At 35.9% G+C, this 25,086-nt stretch overlaps 1 pseudogene; it reads left to right on the forward strand.

The window, feature by feature from the left end:
- Nucleotides 1–1,367: 1,367 nt before the first annotated feature.
- Nucleotides 1,368–25,086, forward strand: part of LOC124982650 (inorganic pyrophosphatase 2, mitochondrial-like) — a 97,889-nt pseudogene continuing 74,170 nt past the window's right edge.

Raw genomic sequence — 25,086 nt, forward strand, 5'->3', positions numbered from 1 at the left:
CATAAAAGATCTCCAGACATTTCAAAGATAAGAACTCTGATACGGTGCTTCCAAATCCAGTTGTTAATTATAGACCACATTGACAGAACTATTTACAGTGTGGCCCTCCAGCCACTTGTGCCTCTGGGACCCTCTATCTGAGGTATACCAACATCATCCCTGAATGAGTTTTCATACTTCTTGTCTAGTACACAAAATCCCCCTGATTATCAGGGCTTCTGTACTCGCTAGCCATGGTTAAGGGCCTGGATTTACCCCTTTATTATCCAGATCACTCAGTTCCTGCTGGGTAGCAGCTACCCTTCCTCAAACTGAGGCGCCCAGCCAGCGTGTAATCCCAGCTCATTGCTGCCACCTTCTGGTCCTGAGAATTAGTTCTGACTCCCCACCACATCCCACATGGGCTTCAGTGATAGCCCTTCAAACTTATTTGTACAAGTTTATACTTGAATAAAAAAGAGATTTATTTGATTTTTAAATCAGACTTTGAATATTTAACAGGAGCACATGCCCCTGATTTTCTTGGCATCGTGTTATATCAGGGACTATTTTAAGCTTCACCCTTCTGTAGTCATAACAATACAGCTCTTTTTTGCCTCATCCCTACAGGCAACTATTCTGATGTAAATACTGCTGCCTTCATTTTTCAATTACTGTACCTATTATCTTACTTTCAATTGGAATTCTGTACTGAAAACTTACAATAAGGTGCACACCACCTAATTGTGGTGGGAGGTCATAACCATGGACTTTGATGTGGGGAAGAATTTCATAAACTGAGGACAACAGCACTGGTCCAATATGCCTCTGATTAGCTCACAGGCTCAGGGCCAGTGACAGATGTGTTGTGGGTGGACGGCTAGTGAAGCTAATCTCGGCTACATCCCAAGCTTCCCACTCCCGCTATGGATGCAGCAGAATGTTACTGATCAAATCATGGCTGTTTATTGCTTCCAAGGTATGGAAAACATGGAAAGAGAAGACAAGAGAAGCGTCAATAGAATCAGAAAGATTCTAAGATTTTCATTCAAGAGTTAAACAGTGAACTTGAGCCAGGGAGAATTCTTTCTGAGTATGGTATGTGTCTCTTGCCAAATGAAGAAAATCTAAGAAACTGTCCTAGTAAACCTTCCTTCTTCATCAGAACTGCAGGTCCCACTGTGCTCTCTTTACATCCAGTGCAGAGAGGATGGAATTCAATCAGGGTTCATTTCATCCTCTGGCAGGAAGTCAAGGCTTCACCCTGGGTCTTGGTAAAAGGCACCACTGGCTTTAGTACTAATGATTGCCTTTCAGAGTTAAAAACAAACAGGTTAAAGTGGGGTTTGTAAATCAAGACACCTGGAGGGACTGTACTGCTAAGCCAGATGCGGGAAGCGATCTCTAATATGCAGCTTGTTTTTGTCAACTTTTTCATTGCTGTGGCCCAAACACCCAGCAAGAACAACTTAGAGGAGGAAAAGGCTATTTGGGACTCACGGTTTCAGTCTGAGCCTCTATTGTTCCAGGATGACACAGTACATCATGGAGGGAGGGCCCAGGGGAGAGAAACTGCTCAGCACATGGCACAGCCAGGAAGCAGACAGGTGGGGCCCAGGGAAGATGCACCCTTCCAGGGCAAACCCCCAGTGACTCCTCCTCCAGGTGAGGTGTGGAGGAGGCCCCACCTGCCTACATTTACCACCATTTACCACCTACATTTACTACCATTTACTTTGAAAGACTGCTTTCAAAGTAGGATGGACTGTTTGGGTTACAGCGCTCACCATCTAATCATTCACGTCTGAATATTCCTGCATTAACAAGAGCTTTCGGGGGACTCCTCAAATGCAAACCAGAACATCATTTAATTGTAAGGAAAGAGCACAAGGGTGTGAAAAAATGTCAACTTTTCATGCTTCACTATTTAAGGGACAATGCAATAGTAACTGTCACCAAGTGAAAAAGTCACTGAATTTACCTGTGTGAACAGCCCAAATTTTTAAAAATCTTTGATATATTTTTATTGATTTTTTTTAGTTATATATAACATTAGGACACATTTTGACATAATCATAAAAGCATGGAATATAATTTACTCTAATTTAATCCTCAGCACTTCCCTCTCCTCCTGCTTTCTTCTCTCTACTCTACTGATTTTTCTTCAATTTATTTATCGTTTTTTTAAATCAGTGTCTTCTGAATGTACTTGGTGCTGGGATTCACTATGCTATATTCATGTATGTACATATAAAAGTTCGGTCAGATTCATTTCACTGTTCTTCCCTTATTCTGTCCCTCCTTCTTCCCCATAATCCCCTTCAACTATTCTCCTGATCTTTCCTCTGTTTTGATGAAATTCTCTCCCCACCGGCCCCCCTTTTGGATTAGCTTCTGCACATCAGAGAAAACATTTGACCTTTGACTTTTGGGGACTGGCTTATTTCACTTAGCATGATTTTCTTTAGTTCCATCCATTTCCAGGCAAATGCCATAATGTCATTCATCTTCATGGCCAATACTCCATTGTGTACATATATATTTTCTTTATCCATTCATCTGTTGAAGAACACCTAGGCTGGTTCCATAGCTTGGCTACTGTGATTTATGGAGCAGCCTAAATTTTGCCAATAAAAAATGTAGGCCTGGAGTTAGATTTTTATTTTTTTTCCAACAAAAGTCTAGTTCTTTTATGTGAATTCTCTTTTATTAACAATTGACATCTAGTGTTATTCTAAAATCAGTGTGAGATGCCAGATCCCAGTGAGCAGCTCGACAGTTGGAAACTCTTGAAATAAAGTCTGGTGCATTGGTAAGCCATCGCCTTAGGATTGTGTTCATTCAGGGTCTGCTCTGTGATTCACCCTGGGTTCCTTTTACTGCTGAGTGCCTCTCTTTGAAGGTTTGTTGTGATAAAACACAACTTGAGTTGCCACCAACTTACAACAAACCAGTAGCCTTGGAAAGAGTAGGCAGGGTTAAAGAGACACTATCTGAATCCAATTTAGTTCTTCAAAAAACTGCACTGGAATTTAGGCTAAAATTCTTATAATTACAAACACCATAATTTACTACTGAATGTCTCCTGGGTATTTCTTCTTCCCTTAACAAAATCAGTAGTCAACTGGTAATGACTCAAAGATTCCAGGTTTTCAGTCCCGGTTTTCTTTCATTTTGCATCTATCAGATATTAACATTTAGATTTCACTAGATTAATATCAAATTATTACAGACAATTGCCTTTCTCATATCCTGCATGAACAATAATGTCTATATAGAGCAGATGTATGATAGGGATCATGGTTTGTAACACAGTCTTGTCAAAAATGCCAAGCCACTGTTGGTCCGATATGTTTAGGTTTGCTGGGAGCCAAGAGAGCTCTCCCAAGGGACACATTCCTTCAGGAATCTCTTATGTGTCAGCATGTCTTCTTAGTGAAGCTGACTGTCTTTTGTGGTGGATAATCTTTTTGTGAATATTTATCTAATGAAAAGCCTTGGGAGAAAGAGATAGCATCTCCCTCTGGAACAAACTTCGAATATGCTTACTGCAAGTTACACAAACATTGTGTTCCCTAAGTTCAGTAATGCCACACACCATGCATGCAGTTGGGTCCACTCACATCACTCCTATGAGACTTGAGTTCAAGAAAAACTGGGACAAATATGTTGGTTCTATGCTGCTTGCTGCTAATAAAGTCCTTTGTGCATTCTGCAGAAGACTTCTGCTCCTTCTGGCTGCCTTGAAACTTGTGTTTTACCTTCTCAGCTCCCAAGTGGGGCAGGTACTTCTGCAACCACCCTGTCTAGTCTGATTTCAAACTTTATTAACCCTCTCGGTCACAGTTTTGCTGATGTTCCAGTCTGCCATTTCTGTGTGTCTGAACCTAGGATTCTCCAAAAGCAAAAACAAACAAACAAAGAAACAAACAAAAACCACTTTCATTGTTTGCAGAAAATCCAAACAACTTTCTTATAGGAAACTTTCTCTGACTCCTTAGGAGTCTTGTGTCCTCAAGTCCTTTGGCTCTAGTGTCCTCTAACACTGTTGATGTCTTATTTCCTGTTCTGAATCTTGTAGTTCTTTGTCTCTGCTCTGGCACTAACCCAAATATGAAACCGAGCCTTCAGTGTTGGTTTTCACTAAGGGAAAAGGTATCACGTGAGAACAATGCACATGTATGAGATTTATTAAAGGTTTGGAGAAACTTTAATGCACAGCAAGACATAGGGACATAGGGGTTAGGAGGTTGCTCTTTGTTGTTGTTGTTACAGAGTGGATATTTAATCTATGCCATTGTGGTGCCCATTTTCAGTTTGTGCCTCTTTTAGATTCCCCCTCGCCTCTCCCTGGTGCCCTCTGCTCCAGGACACTGGGAGTGGCATTGCTCACTCTGTGGTCCACTTGCTTCCTCTTGCGTTCAGTCCATTGGAGGCACCAGCTAGACCTCAGAGCACAGGAGAAAGAGGGAAGATCAAGCATTCCCACCTCCCTGTCTGCCTCATCATGGGCTGGCTGACATGAACTCCCAAAGCCCATGGATCCTGCCAAGGGGCTCTGATTCCTCTGCTTGTGGCTCTGAAAATAATCCCTTCTGTTAAGCAAATTTTAATTAACATTTGGGGTGTCATCTGTTCCCACTCTGCAGCCTTCTGGCCTGATACCGTCGAACCTGAAAATGCATTATTTCTCAGCCTTGTTTTCCTGTCTGGAAGGTGAAGCTCAAGAGAGATAGAGTGACTGACCCAAGACCACTTGATCCCTAAGGGGAAGGTAGAGGAGCTAAGTCAAGGATATAACGAGGAGTGAGTTGTTTCCAAAACCTGTGCTTTTTTATTATGTCAGGTTGCTCTTCACACAATGCTTTTAATTCAGTTGATTGGTTTCACTAATAAAAATGCTGTAATAACAACCATGTGTTTAAACAGAGTTCTATTTCTTTTGCAAACTTCTTGATGCTTAAAAGTAATCCCAGTGACTCTGGAGGCTGAAGTAGGGGGAATCTAAAAGTTCAACACCAGTTTCAGCTACTTAGAGAGGCCAGAAGCAACTTAGTGAGACCCTATATGTAGCTCAGTAGTAAAGCGCTCCTGGGTTCTATCCCTAGTACCAAAAAAAAAAAAAAAAAAAAAAAGTTGGATAAGATTGAAAGTTCCATTTAAAGCTCCTCCAATCATAAAGTAGCTACATGGTTTTTGCTGAAATATAAATAAATAAGTAAATAAATCATTTTTTGGTCCAGATGGCATTAAGTTATTGCTTTGTATTTCCCAATAGAACATTTATTTCTCATTATGAATGAAGCAGACTTCTTAATATGCACAATTCTGTAAAGCTTTCTCAGTTAATTAACAAGAATTAGAACCAAAAACTTGTTATTCATAATTTTTTCTACCTGTTCACCACTTTAAAGAAAAGGGTTGAAATTTAAAGTCAGAACTTCAAATACTTGAGTGGCAATGAAAGATATCTTCAAGAACAATTTCAATTTGTTTTTACCAGAGCCTGTTGAAGAAGTCTTAGGTAATCCAGAAAAAAAAAAAAAAAAAAACCACCAAGGTCAATATTTCTGAAGGACATGGGAAGCTTGGTCTCCTTTGCTGTTTTGGAGCAGACTAGATTGCTCTTCTCTGCACAACTATTGAGCAGAATAGGTCTCCCTGCTGACTGACTGGAAAATACCACAGATATCTCATGGAAAAGTGCAAAATTCCAATTACTGCCTTCTGATTTCTTTATTATATTAAGTCTATTTCTCATTGTACTATAATGTTCTTGTTTTTCTAAAAGTTCCAAGGATAATTTTACTTAAAATTATTTTTTAAAGAAATGTATTTGACAAATTGGTCAGCTTATAAGAAATATTATTTAGTCCTTTTTCTGCTTCTTTGTATATATAACATAAAAATGATGCTTCCTACTATATATACTTGAGGGGAAAAAATAAAAACATACCTCCCTATATTTTTGGTAGTAGTGCAAGTTTCATGCGTACACATATGCATCACCATACATACAACTTCCCATGAAAAACTTGTCTGACAAAAATGATTTGAATAGCAATTCTAGGCTAGATAGTTATCTGTAGGTAAGAGTGACTGAGGTATTTATTTTCAATAAATACTTTTTTGGGGTATCTTGAGAAAAATAGAAATTTAAGACTATAAACATTTTTCCGAATTTTCTTCTGCATTTGATGAAAGGTTTATAAACCAAAATGTCCAACCACAGCAATGATGTAAGCATTTTCAATAATGAAATGGTCAAAAGGCACGGTAAAATACAGGAAACATAAAAAGGTCACTCCAAGTACCATTAAAGTACTATAAAGTATGTGTGCTAGGAGCAGTAAAAACCGAAAACAGAAATTGCCTGATTCTAAACACAATTTCAGAGACTGGAGTGAGTCATACCCAGCTCTATCTTGAAGTCCAACTTTCCCTCCCTAGCACACATTATCCTGACTTCAAGCAGCTGAACTTGAAGTGGGGTTCAGCCAGATTGAGATCTATCAGGTCAATGTGACAGGAAGCAAACAGCATTCATTTTTAAAGGACTACTCAGTTCCTTCTTCTCTTGCTTTTTATACTTCTAATAGAATTAAAGATTGGGCAATTTCTTCTAGACAGTAACCCACAGATTGTACCTCCAAATCATCTTCCTAAGCTATAATCATGGGCACAGCTTTCTTATTAGAGTGCCGTATGATCTGACAAAGATTCTTCACTTAACCCAAATTTCTCCTAGGTCCATCTGTGCATGTCCTGGTAAAATTCAGTTCTAGCAAGATTCTCCTACTCTCCATATCTGGTAGCCCTTGATGTCTGATCAGGTTTCCCTAGGTGATGATGTCTATCTTCAGTAAGAGTTCGGTTAGGGCAGTTTATCCAGAAACCCTCCATTCCTGATGCTTCCTCTTAGTAATTTTCCATCTGCTGACCTATATACTCTGCCCTTGGCTTTAGCTCCCACTTGCCCAACCTGTATTCAATCTCAACTCAAGAGTTGAGTGGTGGTCTTTGGTTGATCTCAATGATCACAAATAAAATCTTCTTTACTATGCTTTTCTAAGCATCATTAAAAAATTTGTCTTTGACAGATCCTTCTCCTTCCATTCATCCTGTGAGTTGGCAACTGTGTGTCTATGTGCCTCTGTGTGGGAGAATTCATGGAGTGTGTTCCTTTGAAAATCTACTGACATTGGCCAGGCATGGTGGCACATGTCTATAATCCCAGTGACTTTGGGCAGGAGGATCTCAAATTCAAAGCTGGTCTCAGCAATTTAGCTGAGACCCTAAGCAACTTAGCAAGACTCTGTCTCAAAATAAAAAATAAAAAAGACTGGGGATGTGGCTCAGTGGTTAAGTGACCCTGGATTCATTCCCTGGTGCAAAAAAAAAAAAAAAAAAAAAAAAAAAGGTGAAGAATTATGAATATACTTTGGTAAGCTTTTAGAACTAAAAACAATATTTTTTAGCTCTGATTTATAAATATTTTTTAAATTAAGATGTATAATTCAACCAAAATAATCCTTCATTTTTATTTTGTTATTTGTGTTAAATTATTTTTTTACTTCCTGATTCTCACTTCATTCCTTGTTAGTTAGAAGATATCTGAATTCTGTATTTTCCTCAAGAAATTAAGTACATTCATATATTCAAAAATTTACAAATAATCATTGCTATGAAATTGAGAAATCAAATGAGAGGACAAAACATAGAACATAAACAACTTTCCCTTTGGAAATGACATTACTGAATAAACAATGAAGTATAATTTGGTAAAAATTTATTTAGAGCTTATCATCACTATAGATTTACTTGATATTCTGCTTGTCAGAATGTTTCTTAGAATTCCAAAATAATATTTACACACAGTTAAATATTCAAAATTTCTTGTTGCATTTTATTGCAAAGACAGAAGAAATAATAAACACAAGCACACATGTGATTGAAGTAAAACCTTCCTATCTAGAAAATAAAAGCATATTCAGACTTTTTATATGAATACAACTCTGGGTTCCATCCTGAATAAAGATCCTTTGAAGCTCAGTGATTTTCTACTACTTTAAAAGTTGAAAATTTTTTCTTAGAATATTTTCTAAGAAATTATCGATTTTAGGGATCCTAGAGATTAGTCTACTGCTTTCTTAGGTGTTGAAATCTTAACCCAGGACCATAGTCAAATGGACACCTAACTGTTCTATCTGAAGTGACTTTGGGACACTATAATACAGTCAAATATACTTTCTATCACTCTTCTACATCAAACCATCTATGGGCAGGCCCTCTTAAAGTTCAAAAAGCAAACAAAGGCAAATTAAGCTCTCCAGATTTAATAAAGCCTCATTTGAGAATTCCCTAAATTAAAGACCTATCTCCTGATATCATGATCTCACATATAAAGATGTTAAATTCATAGAATATAAGTCTAAATCCCTAGTCGATTAATGTCAACTATGGGACAGCAGACATAATTTTAAAAATTCCTGTTTCAGGTCTTTTATTTTTATTTAACTTTACATTCTTATTTAAATTTCTTTTCTCTATTAATATATATCAATGTTCATGTGTTTAAAAATAAAGTTATTGAATATCATCCACTAAGAAGAAGCATCTCTTAATTTTGTTAAATAGTAATAAAGAACTTTCATAACAGTAAAATGCATTAAAGAACTGAAAAATAAATTAAGTAGTAAAATTAATCACAATCTAGGTATCTTTCTTGCACTTTTATCCTTTTCTGTCTCTGGCTCTTCATACTAAACCTTCTGGGGTGGCTTTCAACCCTGGGGTAGTGCCATAATTTCTAAATAGGACAGGTTAGCAATCTATTTGGCAGTTGTAGCAGGATGGTCAACAAATGTTTTACTTATATCATGGAAGGCTTGAAGAGCAGATTGCTGAGACTATGGGGTTGCCAGTCTTTAGTGATTTCCACCACCTAATCCCCCACATGCATTTAGCCATGCTGTCTACAGTTGCTACTCTTCATAGAAATACTTCTCTTCCACTTCTTAAAAATTATATACCCAATTCCTCATAGTTTGGCCCTAACTCTTGGTACTTGGGCCTAATATACCTTTTGAAAGACCTTCTACATTATGTGAAAGTGCCCTTCTCCTATGTAAGATAATTAACATTCAGTTCTATACATACCACTTTATTCAGCTCTTCAGCTTTACAGAAACTTCTTTCCATTAACATCACTTACTCTCAATATTCTCAATGGAAAAAAATGTATCCTGTATCTTCAACAACAAAGTCAAAATAATTTCAGATCAAATTTTTCATTGTGAGATGTTGCGTTCATATATGTTTAAAATATATGCATAATTTAAATATCTATTTTTTTTAAAAATGATCACTTCTCAGCTCATGAATTAGAATATTGCCAGCAGGTCCCCATATATCTGTCCCTATTCATAACCAATTGCCTCATACCTGAAGTATACACTATCACAAAAGACAAGGAAACTCACTAATGTTCTTGAACCATTTAAAATTGTATTCTCAGACTGAGAACTTGTGGACCACATATGTGACAATTAAAGAGATAGCTGCCATATGGTTGCAACTCAGTGATTTTTCTTTCTTGTAGTCACATGGAGGTGAAATTCTGTGCTTACCTTATGACCCTTGTCTCTCTCTTTTCATTAATAAACAAGGAGTTCTTTGATTTTCTTTTTCCTGTAATTTCTTATCCAAATACTTTAGTTTCTACTTTTGGGAGAGTTGGTCTAACTAAACCAGCCATTATGTTCCAAGAAAGACAAATAATCACTGCCCTTTGGGGATATCTAGTCCACACATCTTCTGTCATAGAGTTTAGTTAGTGCCTTCAGGGAAGAGTGGGATCACCTATAATTCTAACAAGTGGAAAATATTGACAGCCACTGTAAAGAATTTGATATCAGAAGAATGAAAAGAATCAAATAAGGAATCTCAATTTGGTTTGGAATGAAACAGTAAGGATTTCTCCCAGCAGTGTTGGCAATTCATAAATGGAAGCATGAAATTCAAAGGCATATTTTGCCTCAGACTGATGATTAACAAATCAGTTGCATTAGAAACAAAATAAGCAATGAAAATCTTATTAATGCATAGATCTATGTTAGTAGGGCAGGAAATGAAAATTTAAAAACTCAACAGATTCTAGATAGGAGAGATGCAAAGGTCAAATATTGAGAAGAAAATTGAATAGTAACAAGTGTGTGAAAAATGTTGAAGGAAAGGGGAGACGTTTAAAGTTCACAATTCTATAGAAAATACAGATTCCTATACAAGGTACGAAAGGGGTGTTTCTGGTGTGATTGAGAAAGGAATACAGATTATTGGAGTGGAAAAGCTTAAGTTCATTGGAGACAGTATATTGTTTTTAACACAATTTTTAAAAAAATCATAACAATAATATTCTAATAAAATTTCACAGGTCATTTTGTACATCATAAGCTCAACTTTTGAAAAAGATATTTTTACCTAGCAGAATATTACTTTTTACTATTCAACCATTTTGGCATTTAACAAAAATATGTCTTTATTCACCCATTTATGACTTGATGGTGCACATGAGCATCATGCAGACCCCTTGATCATATGTATATTTTCAATGATTCCTAAAAACTTAGTTGTATTCTATCCCATTAGTATTTTCCAAAATGAGGTAAACCAATGTGAAATGCACACATCATGTATGAAAAGCTGAGCTTTTTCCAGTGGTATACAAAAATTTAAATAATTTATTTGATTTGCATTAGGAAAAAATGGCTCCTCAAATCCATAATTTCATTGCTTAGGTGAACTACTGATACATTTAAGTAGAAATATTGAGTTTATTTAAACAAAAATGTTAAGCAATGCAGTTAAGCAAAAATTATGAAAGCTGTAAATGACTAAGTCTAGAAAATGTTGAATTAAATCATATTTCCTCCTAAAGTTTTGTTCTTGCTTTGATCTATGCCTGGTCTAAACTTAGAGTTTTTGTTAACATATGAGGGGAAATTGTACATAATTTTCCATGCAAAATGCATGTCCAGTGTAGATTATATGGAATATATTTTAAAGAAGATGACTCAGTGCATAAACTTTAACCAACTATTCTTGTTCATTCTCCCATGCAGCTAAAGTTGAGAAATGCCACCAAGGAGCTAGAAATAGAAGTTTAAAAGGTTTCACAGCAAGCACAGTAGAAAACTGCATATGGAGACAGATCTATGTATATGATATGCACATGTCCAATTTTCAATAGGGACCAAAGTTAAAAGACAAAATAAATTATCTAGGCTTATTTAATTGCTCAAAGAAGAAAAATTAATTTCTCTATTCAATTAAATGTCTTTTAGACATTTAGTCAGTGCTTTATCCATTTCAAATTATTGTACATCATTTCAGTGAAGACATAGTGGAAGAATAAAGAGCATGGCCTCAGAAGTCAGATGGGTACATGCTTAGTGTAGTTTTTGAAGTTCCTTAAACTTGTAGCTTGTTTTCTCATTAGTTCCCAAAGAGGGCTGAGAATAGAACCTCCTCATTGGTGTTGTTAGGAGACCTGAACATAGCATGGAAACTTTCAGGTACGTTCTACTCATTATTCCGTTCACTCATCCTTTCATTGTTGGATTCAACAAATATTCACTCAGCACCTATATCATGTCAGGTACTGCCTTAGTCTTGGATAGATCAGTGAATAATACAGAAAAAAAAAATCCACATTGCCCTTGTAGAGACTGAACTCTCATTTGGGGAGAGAGCACATATATAATTAAGTTTATAGAATGGGAGGTGCATTGGTCCATTTTCATTACTACAGTGAAATATCTGAGAGAGACTAACTTTATAATGAGAAAAAGGTTTATTTTAGCTCACAGTTCCTGAAGTTTGTGGGTATATTACTGGTCTTAGCTCACCTCTTGTAAGGGATCACTTGTTTGTGTCACATAATGGCAAGAGCATGTACAGGAGGAAGGATTATATTTTAAATAAGAAACCAGAGAACATAGAGTCCCACAGTCTCTACTGAGGACATGTCTCCAGTGACCAAAGAATCTTCTATTAGCCTTAACTTCTTAAGGATCCACCACCTTCTCCTGCCACATTAAGGACCAAAGCTTCCAACACATGAACCTTCGGAAGGACGAACTATATCCAAACTATGGCAAAAGGTAAAAAGTACTTTGAAGAAAATAAATCAGAAAAGAAAGTAAGGAGAGTAGGGTGAAGAGAATTGTAGTGATCAGAAACAGCTACACTAAGAAGATGAGAGTTGAGCAATAGTTTCAAAACAGTGGAAGAGTGAGCCCTATGGATTCTGGAGGGAGAGCATTTCAGGCAGAGGAGGGGACCATTGCAGATGCTTAGGCTGGAGCACACCTGCTATGACCAGAGGAAATGGGAGAGTTGTAAGAGATGAAAGCAGGAGCTAATAAGAGACCAGCACAGGTAGAGTGTCATGGGCAGGCACTGCAAGGACCTTGGGTTTTACTCTGAATGAGACTGGAAACTACTGGAAGACCTTGAGCACAGGAGTGATATGATTGATGCATATTTTATGAGATTAATTTAAAAGATGGGGTATGAGAAAGGAGACCAATGAGAATTTGAGTCCAGTGCAATAATTCTTGGCATGAGAGAAGGGTGCTTGAGCCAGAAAGACAGCAGTAAAGAGGATGACAAAACAGAATCTGGATATGTTTTAATAGTTGAGCAAAATAATTTGTTGATAGATCTCATGTAATTTGTAAAAGAAAGGAAGAAAGAGAATGGAAAATGCTTCCTTTATATTCTCTAATAGATTAGTTAAATTTTTTATGATTTGCCTATAATCCCTACATTACAAGTAAAGGAAACTGAAACTTAAATAGATTAAAGAGATTTGACCAAAGAAGTACAGAATGTTGGTGGAGCTAGAAAGAGTCCAAGCAGAGTCCATTTGGACTAGGCATCTGGATTGAAAGTCTGTTTCCTCTCCCTATAATCACATTGCTTCCTGATATGCTGTTTATGCCAGGCAACCTTCTATTGTGAGCTTTTGTTCCATGCAATCATACAAAGCCAGAACGTCTGGAATTTGGCTGAGTCACAACTGCCTTGGCAGTTTACTGTTCTTGCATGAGACCATGTACCATTATCAAAGAGTGCAGATCTGATAGGATACCACTTCACGGCTTATAATGCATTTGCTCAAATGATAAGGCTGAGGAATGAGTGTTACGATAAGTGTGAATGAACAAATTCTTTCTTGGAAGAAAATAATGATTCTAAGTGAAAAGGCATTCATTTCTCTCAGTTTTTATAAGCTCCATGACCATGTAAAACAAAGGAAAGATAGTATGGAAAAGCTGAGACAAACAACTCTATTCATGCAGCTGTGTGGACTTTCCTACTAATGGCTCCCCGTCCAGCTCCTTCTCTCTGAGAGGGTGAAATTTCTCATTGAACACAAGAAAGCAATTTGTCCTGAGAGTCCTTGAATTAAACCTTCAGAATGAAAGGAGGCGCAGGCACTGTCTGATGAGGCTCAGCAACCCTGCCAACCTCACTTCCAGGTCTAAGTCAATAGATATGGCAGTCCATTCCTGAGAGCCTGCGGTGGCCTCTGATTGCAGGCAGCAGAGTTGAAGGGTGATGACATACTAGAGTTATAAGCATCCTAGAAGGATGGGGGCAACCTATTTGGCAGCAAAATACATCCTCCTGGTGCAGTTAATGATCAATCGGTTGGATCCACTTCAAGCTTTGTGTACTTGAGTTTGGCAGGAAAAGACCTACATTGAAGCCGGTTCCAGGAAAACAATCAGTATCAAAAAACGGGGTAGAAAGTGTCATTTGGACTTAAATCCTATAAGCTAACCAATAGTGTTCACTAACCTAGATTTTCCTATACACTACCATGTAGATCCCAAGTTCCAAATATATCCTTAATTATGACATCCTGCAGTATACTATAATCACTTGGATTCCACAGAAAACAAGTCATGAAGGAAAAGAACAATACCGTGTGTGTGTGTGTGTGTGTGTGTGTGTGTGTGTGTGTGTTTGATATGGAGTTTATAATGAATTTTACATCAATCTATGGCAATGACTTGCACATATCTGTTTGATGAACAGTGTAGATGGCTGTTTCAGTTAGCCTTTCCACTGCTGTGATCAAAACACCTGACAGGAACAATTTTAAGGAGGAAAAGTTTATTTGGGGCTCAAGCTTTCTGAGGTCTCAGTTCATAGACAACTGGCTCCATTCCTTGGATCATGAGATGACATATACATCAGGGTGGAAGGGCATGGTAAAGGAAAGCAGCTGAGCACCAGAAAGGGAGAGAGGGAGAGGGAGAGAGAGAGAGAGAGAGAGAGAGAGAGAGAGAGAGAGAGAGAGAGACTGACTTCTCTCAGCAAAGACAAATATAAACCCTAAAGGTACGCCCCTAGTGACCCACCTCCTCCAGTTGTACCCTACCTGCCTACAGTTTCCACCCAGTTAATCCCTATCAGGGGATTAATGCACCGATGAGGTTAAAACTCTCATCACCCAATCTTTTCACTCTAGACATTCTTGCATTGTTTCACTTATGAGCTTTGGGAGGACATCTCATTCCAAAGCATAACAATAGCTGAAGAGTGAAAGGATTGCTAGGAGTGGAAGGAGTGAATATAAAACTTATAACTGCTCATAAAACACTAGCCATGAAAATAAAAAGGATAAAATATAAAATGTAAAAGATGCCCAGATGCTCACTTTAATCTGAATTTCAGATACACAGTCATTTCCATCTAACGTTTTGAAATTTTACAATAACTTAGTTTTCTTAGGGTTACATATTTTATTATTTTTATTATCTTATTAGGTATGCCCCGAATATTGCATTAAATGGAACATTTGTTTATATTTGCTATTGATGACAACCTCAGATAGAAAGAAGGCATTCAAAGTAAACCAGCAAAGCTTTTGGGACAATACATTTCCCGGAAAAACTTGATTTGAGTTTCAGTATTACTTCTAATCGACTGTGTGATCTTGAACACATCATTTAATCACTCCAAATTTTAGTTTCCTTAGCTGCAGGTTATGTCTCTTAAAGTATTATCAGTTTCAGTTTTATGATGTATGTATTCTCCAAAACTAAGCTGTCTTGTTATATGAAAACCTTCAGTCTAGATTTTTGAACTAGATACCACCATCTATCACTAGCTGAGCTCTTACCAGGGGACTGATTATACAAAGCTCTGTAATTTAGAGTATTAACCACTTAGCCCTTATGTAATCCAATAACAGAGTAACATTGGAGGAATTATCTCCCATTTTTACTGAAGAGAAAAACTCGGCTTCAAAATTTAAATAAATGACTCTGAGAACACAAAGCAACTAAGTGCCTTATCCAGTATTTAAACTCAGGTCTTTAGGACATCATAGCTTATGCTATTCAACATTATACTAAATTCTTCCCTGTGGTGATTGAATTGGATCAAATAACTATTTAGCCTTCTTCTTTGCCTTAAATTTATTGTATGACTTGCAAACCTTGGATGGATTTAAATGAAAGGGAAAAAAAATAAAAAGACAAAGATGAGGCATTGATCTTTACCAGGTATTTAAACAGAAAGTATAAAACAACTGTCATTTTGCCAAATTAGTTAAGGAAGTGACTGCAGAGTTCTTTCTCTTGGTAATCTCATATCACCAGGGTCACTTCAAAAGAAAATTAGTAACCAGTTGGCAGAGTCTAGACTAATTTCAGTTAAAGCGTTTGTGGAAAGACTAGAGAATTGCAGTTTGTACCAACAAATATGCTAAGAGCCCAGTGAGTTGCAGTGTGATTGGAGGATGTGAGGCATATCTTAGGGAATGTGATCTATTTAGTTCAATAACAAACCTATTGATGGTAAGAAAGAGTCACATGATCCCAAGTAGCAAAATGTATTTTCTTGCAATCTTCCAGTGATCAGAAGCACTTGTGTCATTACCTCTACACGATGATAGGCAAAATATGAAAACATTCCAAAAGTAGCCTGCTATCATAAATGAAAATATGAACTACATTTCAATGCTTTAAAATGTTATCATGATTTAACTGGGTTGATAATGACTAATTTTTTAGAAATGTAAAACCTCATAAGTATGTCATGGCCCTTTCTAGAATTAAAAAAAAAAAAAAAAAGGTAAATGGACAGAAAATGACAAGATTTGAGTTGAATCTGTCCAAATCCTATTGTAAGTGACTATCAAGATGGGGAATGAGGCCACAAGCTGCCAGCAGAGTAATGAAAGTGCTACTGAGGAGGAAAAGGGAAGTTTGGATTTATTCTCTGCCACTATGTGGTGCTAGGAGTCAAAGGAAAGAATTGACTAACTGGTCCATGCTGTGTGCCCTGGTAGCCCAGAAGAAAGTTTGACTCCCTTGGGGCTGAAGGTTGGTGGGGGATTCTTATATGGAAGAGAAGAGGAAACAGAGGCACACGCAGGAGCCAAGCCTGGCGTACAGCTTGCTCTGAATAGTATGAAGGCAACAACAGCAGACAGACAGCGGCGGCGAGCAGTACTGGGACTTGGAAGCCAGTTCACAGGGACTGGGTGGGTTCCACCAGCATCACAGGACACTTCAGAGGACATGCAGGATAATAGCAGCTTATGAGGCTTCCTGGGACTCTCTCTTCTCACTGAACCTCCAGCTATAAGGAGTGGAAGTAGAACAAAGGCAAAGGGGTCTTTTGTGCCTCACTATCAATCACTAGGTTATTATCCGGGTCCCTGACTCTATCAACAGACTGCTGCAATTCAGATGGGTTTCTGCTAATGGGTGCAACTAAATGAGATTTTTACATTAAATAAAAGAAAGTCCACGGAGAAATTAAGGGCCTGTTTTATTGTCTTCAGGTCCAGAAACCTAAAGTTATAATGCATTTTGATGGGGAAATAACATTCTACAATTTAAGCCACTTATTAATTTGTATTGTGTGAGTCAGCAGTGGATAAAATGCTACTAAAACCCAAAACAAACAAGAAAAAAATTCCTAACAAGAAACAGTGCAACCTCTACAGAATATCAATTTAATATCTGAACAAGATTTTGTACTCCAGAATTAGATGATTCTTTTCCTTAATGCCACAAATGAGATCCAGTCTGGACTTAATTTATGTTTGCATTTTAATTTCATTTAAATATTCTCAGGATTAATAATTAATGACTCTCTTTGGGTTCCATTTTAAATATGTGATTAATATTGCTATTTTATAATAATTACCTCTAAAAATTATTGGACAATAGTTACAGAGAACAGAAACTGCTCTATTCAGTAAATACAAAAACTTACTAAAGAAGATTAAACGTCTTGCAAAATTGTAGGAGGATATGATGAAACAAACTCTACATTGAGTTTTCTAGAAGAAAATATCCATAATTAGGAGGAACCATGGTGAATCTGGAAGTTGTTAAAGAGATGACAGCTTTGTGAGATGCACCAGCAATTGGTGCCCTGCATCCTGCCTCTTCTCACCCAGTCTGGTTCCACACAAAGTCTTATGAAAGCCTGTTCAATTGGTAGAACCCCAAGGAGCAAGGAAACCTGGGGAAGCCATCATCCGCCTTTCTGATCTCTGAATAAAAGTGGAGGAGAACATGTTGAGTACTCCGATGGAACTGGTGTAAATACTCCAAACTTTTAAGAATATGGGATACCTTTGTGTCTTGGCAAGTTAAGAATCATGTCTAATTTTAAGTCCTTTGGGTACAAACCGAGGAGTGGGATAACTGGGTCAAATGGGGACCATTCCAAGTTTTCTGAGGAATCTCCACACTGCTTTTCAAAGTGGCTGCACCAATTTGCAACTCTACCAGCAATGTAGAAGTGTGATTTTTTCCCCTCATCCACGCCAACATCTATTATTGTTTGTGTTCTTGATAATAGCCATTCTAATTGGAGTAACATGAAATCTTAGAGTTGTTTTAATTTGCATTTCTCTAATTACTAGAGATGTTGAACACTTTTTCATATATTTATTAATTGCCTGTATATCTTCTTCTGTAAAGTGTCTGTCCAGTTCCTTGGCCCATTTATTGATTGGGTTCTTTGTATTTTTGTTGTAAAGTTTTGTAAGTTCTTTATAAATTTTGGAGATTAGTGTTCTATCTGACCCAAAGGACTTAAAATCAGCATACTACAGTAATGCAGTCCCATCAATGTTCATAGAAGCTCAATTCACAATAGCTAGATTGTGGAACCAACCTAGATGTCATTCAACAGATGAATGGATAAAGAAACTGTGATATATATATATATATATATATATATATATATATACACATACACACACAGTGGAATTTATTCAGTCATAAAGAAGAATAATATTATGGCATTTGCAGATAAGTGGATGGAATTGGAGAATATGTCCATTTGCTGAGTGAAATAAGTCAATCCCAAAAAACCAAAGGCCGAATGCTTTCCCTGGTAAGTGGATGATGATATATAATGAGAGTAGGGGGGTGGGGAGTGAGAGAAGACTGAAGGAATTTAGATTATGTAGAAGGAAATGAGAAGAGGGGTATGAAAAATGGTGGAATGAGACAGACATCATTACCCTATGTACATGTATGATTACACGAATGGTGTAAATCTACATCGTGCACAACCATAGAAACGAAAAGATGTACCCTATATGTGTACAATGAATCAAAATGCAGTCTGTAAAAATAAAAAAATAATTTTTTAAAAAAAGAATCATGTCTAATCATTACCACATGCTAATTTTATCTAAGATATTTTATCTGAAATATAAAGTTATTCTAGGTTAAAAATGTTTTCATCATATAATAAAGTACATTGATTTCTCCTAAGAACCTCACTGATGACTAAATAATCAATTTCTATGATCAATATAAAACTTGCCAGGAATAAATAAAACATGTATAACATTTTGTCATATACATAGAAAGAAAAAACTGAATACTTTGGTAATTTCAATGTATAGAAAATTATTTGTTATTAAAATTGAAAAATTCTTAAAATCACCTAAATTCTTGAAAACCAATTCAGAAATTTCATCTTATTCCAATTTCTTTTCTTATTTTAAAATATTTAATTGACAAATAAGAATTGTAAATATTCAGCTATATGCAATATAGCAAAGTTATAGCTTGTTATATGTATACATTGTGTAATGATTACCAGAGTTGAATTAATTTTTATATCCATCACACTTGTTTCCATTTGTGTGTGTGTTATGAGAACATTTGAAATCTCTTTTTATCAAACTTTCAGTTCACAGTGTAGTTTATTATCTATAGCCACCATAATGTATGTTAGATAGCTGGAACTTTTTCATCTCATATCTGTTCTTATATCTAAGTTATCTCCTCTGAACAGCTCATGATAAACATAGCAAAACACTTAGATTTGGAAGTTTTGTTTTGTTTTTCAAATACAGTTGTCCTTGATTCTTGGTTGGAGGAATAAAAAAAATCTTACACATCACACTGATTAAATATTATTAGTTGTTTTCAACTGAAACCTATTTGTCTAGAATTTTGTACATATATTTCACAGCTATTGGATGTTCTATGTAAAGTTTGGTATATATTTTACCAAACTCTTATGCAAATGTACCTAAATGTACTTATAACTGAACTTCACTAATCTTAAAAAATTCTTCAAAACCTTACCTATTAATTGTATTACTCTTACTACCTTTATCTTCATTTCAATGAATTGTTTCATGAAATTTCTAATATTAAATATAATAGACTATTGGTCTTTGTGAATTTAAGATCAATTATTTTGACAGTATTATTTTGGAGTACAGTGAAACTTGGCTAAAGCTCAGATTATCATGAGAGTTGCTTTTAAAAATGGTTCCTCATTTAAAAATGTGAAAAAATCATGTGCAGAACTATGGTCATGTGGAGACTTGATGTAATTAGACAACCAATAATTCATCATGCATGAGTATACGATACTTGATAGGAAATTGTAGATGATACCTGGAAATCAAAAGGAATATATTTGGAAAGTGTGGGTTTGTCCTGTTTAGCATTCAAACATTATCCTAAGGACAGTGCCAATATAATTTGAGTATGTCTTCAAAAGTTCACATATTGAAACCTTAATTCCCAAATGTAGAGGTGTTGAGAAAGCAGGTCCTGTGAGAGGTAATTGCATCAACAGGGCTCCACCTTTGTGGAACGCTTTTTAAAAAATGCTTTTGTAGGACTACCATATGACCCAGTTATCCCACTTCTCACTATTTACCCAAGAGAACTAAAATCAGCAATCTACAGTGATACAGGCATATTGGTGTTTATAGCAGCATGATTCACAATAGCCAAGTTATGGAACCAGCCCAGGTACCTGTCAACAGATAACTGGATTAAGAAAATGTGGTATATATTTACAGCCATAAAGGAGGAAGAAATAATGGCATTTGCTAATAAGTGGATAGAAATGGAGAAAATCATGTAAGTGAAATAAGCCAGACTCAGAAAGTCAAGAGTCAAATGCTTATCAGGGAAAACATTTGGCCTTTGGTTTTTTGGTATTGACTTATTTCACTTAGCATGATATTCTCCAATTCCATTCATTTATTTGCAAATGCCATAATATTATTCTTCTTTATGGCTGAATAATATTCCATTGTGTATATATACCACAGTTTCTTTATCCATTCATTTGTTGAAGGGCTTCTAGATTAGTTCCACAATCTAGCTATTGTGAATTGAGCTGCTATGAACATTGATGTGGTTGCATTACTGTAGTATGCTATATAATGGGGGTGGGGGGTGGGGAGTGAGAGAAGAATGGAGGAACTTTAGATTATATAGAAGGAAATGAGAGGGGGGTATGAAAGATGGTGGAATGAGACAGACATCATTACCCTATGTACATGTATGATTACACGAATGGTGTGAATCTACATCGTGTACAACTATAGAAATGAAATCATGTACCCCATTTGGGTACAATGAATCAAAATGCAGTCTGTAAAAATTTTTTTTAAAAATAAGAAAAGAGTCAAATGCTTTATTTCATGTGTGGAAACTAGAGCAAAATAAAGGAGGAAAAATTGGGGATGGGGGCAGATTCCATGAAAATAATTGGAGTAGAAGTAGGGGATGGTGGAGTGATTACAGGGAGGAAATGAGGAAAGAAATTGACAAAATTATGCTACATACACATATATGTATACACTATATACATATGAAGGTAGAATTCACTGTGGAACATACATATAAAGGCATTAAGAAATAAATAGAAATGGGATCAGTAGAGAAAGGGGAATAGGGGGAGAGAAGGAAGAGGGGGGAGAAAGAGGAAGCACTAGGGACTGAGATGTGGCAAATTACATTCCATGCATGTATGCTTATACCAAAATGAACCACATAATTATGTATAACTATAATGCACTAAGAAAAATATTTTAAAAATATTTTTGTGGAAGTGGGTTAGTTTTCACATGGAGCTTGTTATAAAAGGTAAGCCTTCTTCTCCATGTGCTCCTATGACTTGCTTTTCCATAAAATAATGCAACATAAAAGAACCTAATCAGACACTGTAACCGTGCCCTTGGACTTCTCAGCCTCCATAATCCTGAGCCAAAATAAAATTTTATTATTAATAAATAACCCAGTTTCAGGTATTCTCTTAGAACAAGAGGAGATGAACTAAGATGGTGGGGAAACATTGAAAACTATTAGAGGGGTAACATAATTATAAAAAGTGTAAACTAATTAGTTTTGCTGTTTTGAAATATCACTCCATTGGCAGTATTTATGTGATATTTGGAAGTTTCATAAGGACAACAAAAACAGTAGTTATTCAAACTGATTGGAAGTAATATAGAGATGCTGTAATCTGGATACTACACATTCACAGGGTAGAGACTCTGCTTCTGAGTTAAATGCAACCAAGAGATGGTATTCCATATCCAACAAATAAGTTAACCATCCTTAAACTTGAATGATACTTTAATACAAAGAGTAGAAAAGACAAAGTCCTGAACTAACAACCAGGCCCCAAGGTCCTACTCATGGACATCCACACTTACAGCAAACACAAACAACACAAAGACTGTGAACACCATACCTCTGTGGGATCTCAATCTGGATCACTTTAAAGATCTAGATGGAAAGTGGAATTCTCAATGTATAATGTACACTGTATAAAAATAAATGAATCATCAACAATGAACTACCAGGGAAAATATACTATAAAACCCACTTGAAAATATGTTGAAAAAGTCAAAACAGTCTGACAACCCAGAATATTTTGGCAAGAGAAGACTGTGTCCCCCAAGAAGGCCCACACTTAGTGGAAAAGAAACCCATCTCAACAGATGTATAAAACCCAAGAGAGGAATACAAGAAATATTAAAAACTGAAGTAACGTGATGCCTCCTATAGTTGACAATTCACCAGCAACTGAATCCAAAGACATTTAAGTGGATGAAATGCTAGATAAAGAATTCAAATGAATGATTAATTAATCCAAGAGAACACAGGAAAAGAACCAAATGAATGAAGGAAGTCAGTACAGGTTATGAATGAGAAATCTAATAAGGAGATAGAGATATTGAAAAAGAACCAAACAGAACCTTGGAAATTAAATACAAAATAAATCAAATAAAATATTTAATTGAAAGTCTCTGTAATAGATTAGTCCACGCTGAGGACAGACTCTTAAGAATTGGAAGATAAAGTGTCCAGTCTTGAACATTCAGTCTGTATCAAAGAAAAGAAAATAAATAACCATTATTGGAATATACAAGAACTCTGGGAAAATGATTAGGGAACAAATATATCATTGGTATTGAGGAGTGTTGTGAGATACAGGTTAATGGCATGGATACCTCATCGAGGGAAATAATAACACAAATTTCCAAAGAGTTGGAATGAAATGGATATCCAGATATGGGATACATTAAGGACCCCAACCAGAAGATCAAAAAGAACCTCTCCATGACACATTATATTCAATATGCCTAATATACAGAACAAGGATAGAATTTTAAAAGACTCAATAGAAAAACATCTGGTGACATTTAGAGGAAAGTCAATCAAGAATTACTCTAAAATCCAGGAGAGCTGGGAATGATGTGTTCCAAGCACTGAAAGAAACTACCTATCAACCAAGATTTCTATATCCAGTAAAACTAAACTTTAGAAGTAAAAAATAAATTAAAACCTTCCAAGATAAACAGAAACTGAAAGAATTCATGACTACTGAACTGGCACTACTTAAAGAAATATTACAGAGAAAAAAACCCCCTAGAGCTCACAAATAGACAAATTGCATTTGAAGAGTAACTAAACAAATGGGAGAGAGCAAAAAATTAAGCATCAGAAATAAATCAAAATGGCAGGAATTAATAAACTCTCCATAATAATAGTGAATATCTCAACTCTCCAAATAAAGACAGGATGGCTGGCAGAATGGATTAAAAAAGATGACCCAACTACATGTAGTCAGTACCTTACAGGCAAAGACAGCTACAGCTTAAAAGTGAAAGAATTGATATGCCATAGAAACAGAACAAGCAGGAGTAGCTACTCTCATTATCCAACAATGCAAACTTCAAGCCAAAATTAATTAGAAGAGACAAAGTCACTTCATACTGGTAAAAGGAAAAATATGGCAAAAAGATGAAATGATGGTAATTATTTATGCCCCAAATATCAGTGCGCCTAATTACATAAAAGAGACACTACTTGACCTAAACAGTCAGATCCTTGTATAATAATACAGGGTGATTTCCACATACCTCTTTCCCCAATAGATAGGTCATTGAGAAATAAACTCAGTAAAGACTCTTCACACCTAAAACATGTTATAAATCAAATGGACCTAATAGATATCTGTAGAATGCTTTATACAATGACAGCCAAATTTACTTTCTTCTTAGCTGCTCACGAAATCTCCTACAGAATAGACCATGGTTTAATCAGCTTTTCACCACTGTTACCAAAAAACCTGACAAGAACAATTTGAGAGGAGGAAAAGTTTATTTGGCACACACAGTTTCAGAGGTCTCAATCCATAGATGGCCATGATCTGTGCCTGAGGTTGAAGCAAAACATTATGGTGAAATGTTATGGCAGAGGAAAGCAGTTCAGGACATGACACCAGGAAGTAGAGAGCAAGGTTATTCTTCAGGGACAAAATATAAAGCCTAAAAGTATGCTCCCAATAACCTACCTCCTCCAGTCATAGCACAGCTAGCTGCCTAGTTACCAACCAGTTAATTCATTTAACTAGATTAATAAACTAATTAGATTAAGGCTCTCACAACCCAATCATTTCACCTCTAAACGTTCTTAAATTATCTAACACATGAACTTTTGGTGGACACCTCATATCTAAATCATAACAGATCATGTTTGGACCACAATACAACTTTAAGCAAATAAAAAAAAAATTGATATAATTCCTTGCATCTTATCTCATAGTGGAATGAAATTAGAAATCAACAACAAAAATAACTATAGAAACTATAAAAACATATGGAGATTGACCAATACAATTGATTGAATTTGATTGAATTAAGAACTTTATTTTGAATAATGATGGGTGATAGAAGAAATCAGGGGAGATAGTAAAAATTTATTGAAATTAGATGAGAATAGTGATACAATATACCAGAACCTCTGGGACAGTATGAATGTGGTTCTAAGATGAAAGTTTATGGTCATAAGTGCCTACAGAAGAAAACCAGAAAGATTCCAAATAAGCAACCTCATGATGAATCTCAAAGCCTTGAAAAACAAGAATAAACTCAATTCCAAAATCAGTAGAAGAAAAGAAAATTTGAAGGTCAGAGTCAAAATAAATGAAATAGAGAATAAAAATACAATACAAAGGATCAATGAAATCAAGAGTTGGTTCTTTGGAAAGATAAACAAGATTAATGAACCCTTAGTGAGATTAACCAAAAGGAAAAGAGACAAAAATCAATAAAATTAATAAAATTAAAGATGATAAAGAAGACATCACAGAAATCCAGAGGATCATTAAGGACTATTTTGAAAATTTAAATTCCAATAAGACAGAAGACCTAAAAGAACTGGATACATTTCTATACACATACAACCTGCCAAAATTAAATCAAGATGATATAGAAAACCCAAACAG

Source organism: Sciurus carolinensis, chromosome 4 (genome assembly GCF_902686445.1).
Source record: "Sciurus carolinensis chromosome 4, mSciCar1.2, whole genome shotgun sequence".
Classification (NCBI taxonomy): Eukaryota; Metazoa; Chordata; class Mammalia; order Rodentia; family Sciuridae; genus Sciurus; species Sciurus carolinensis.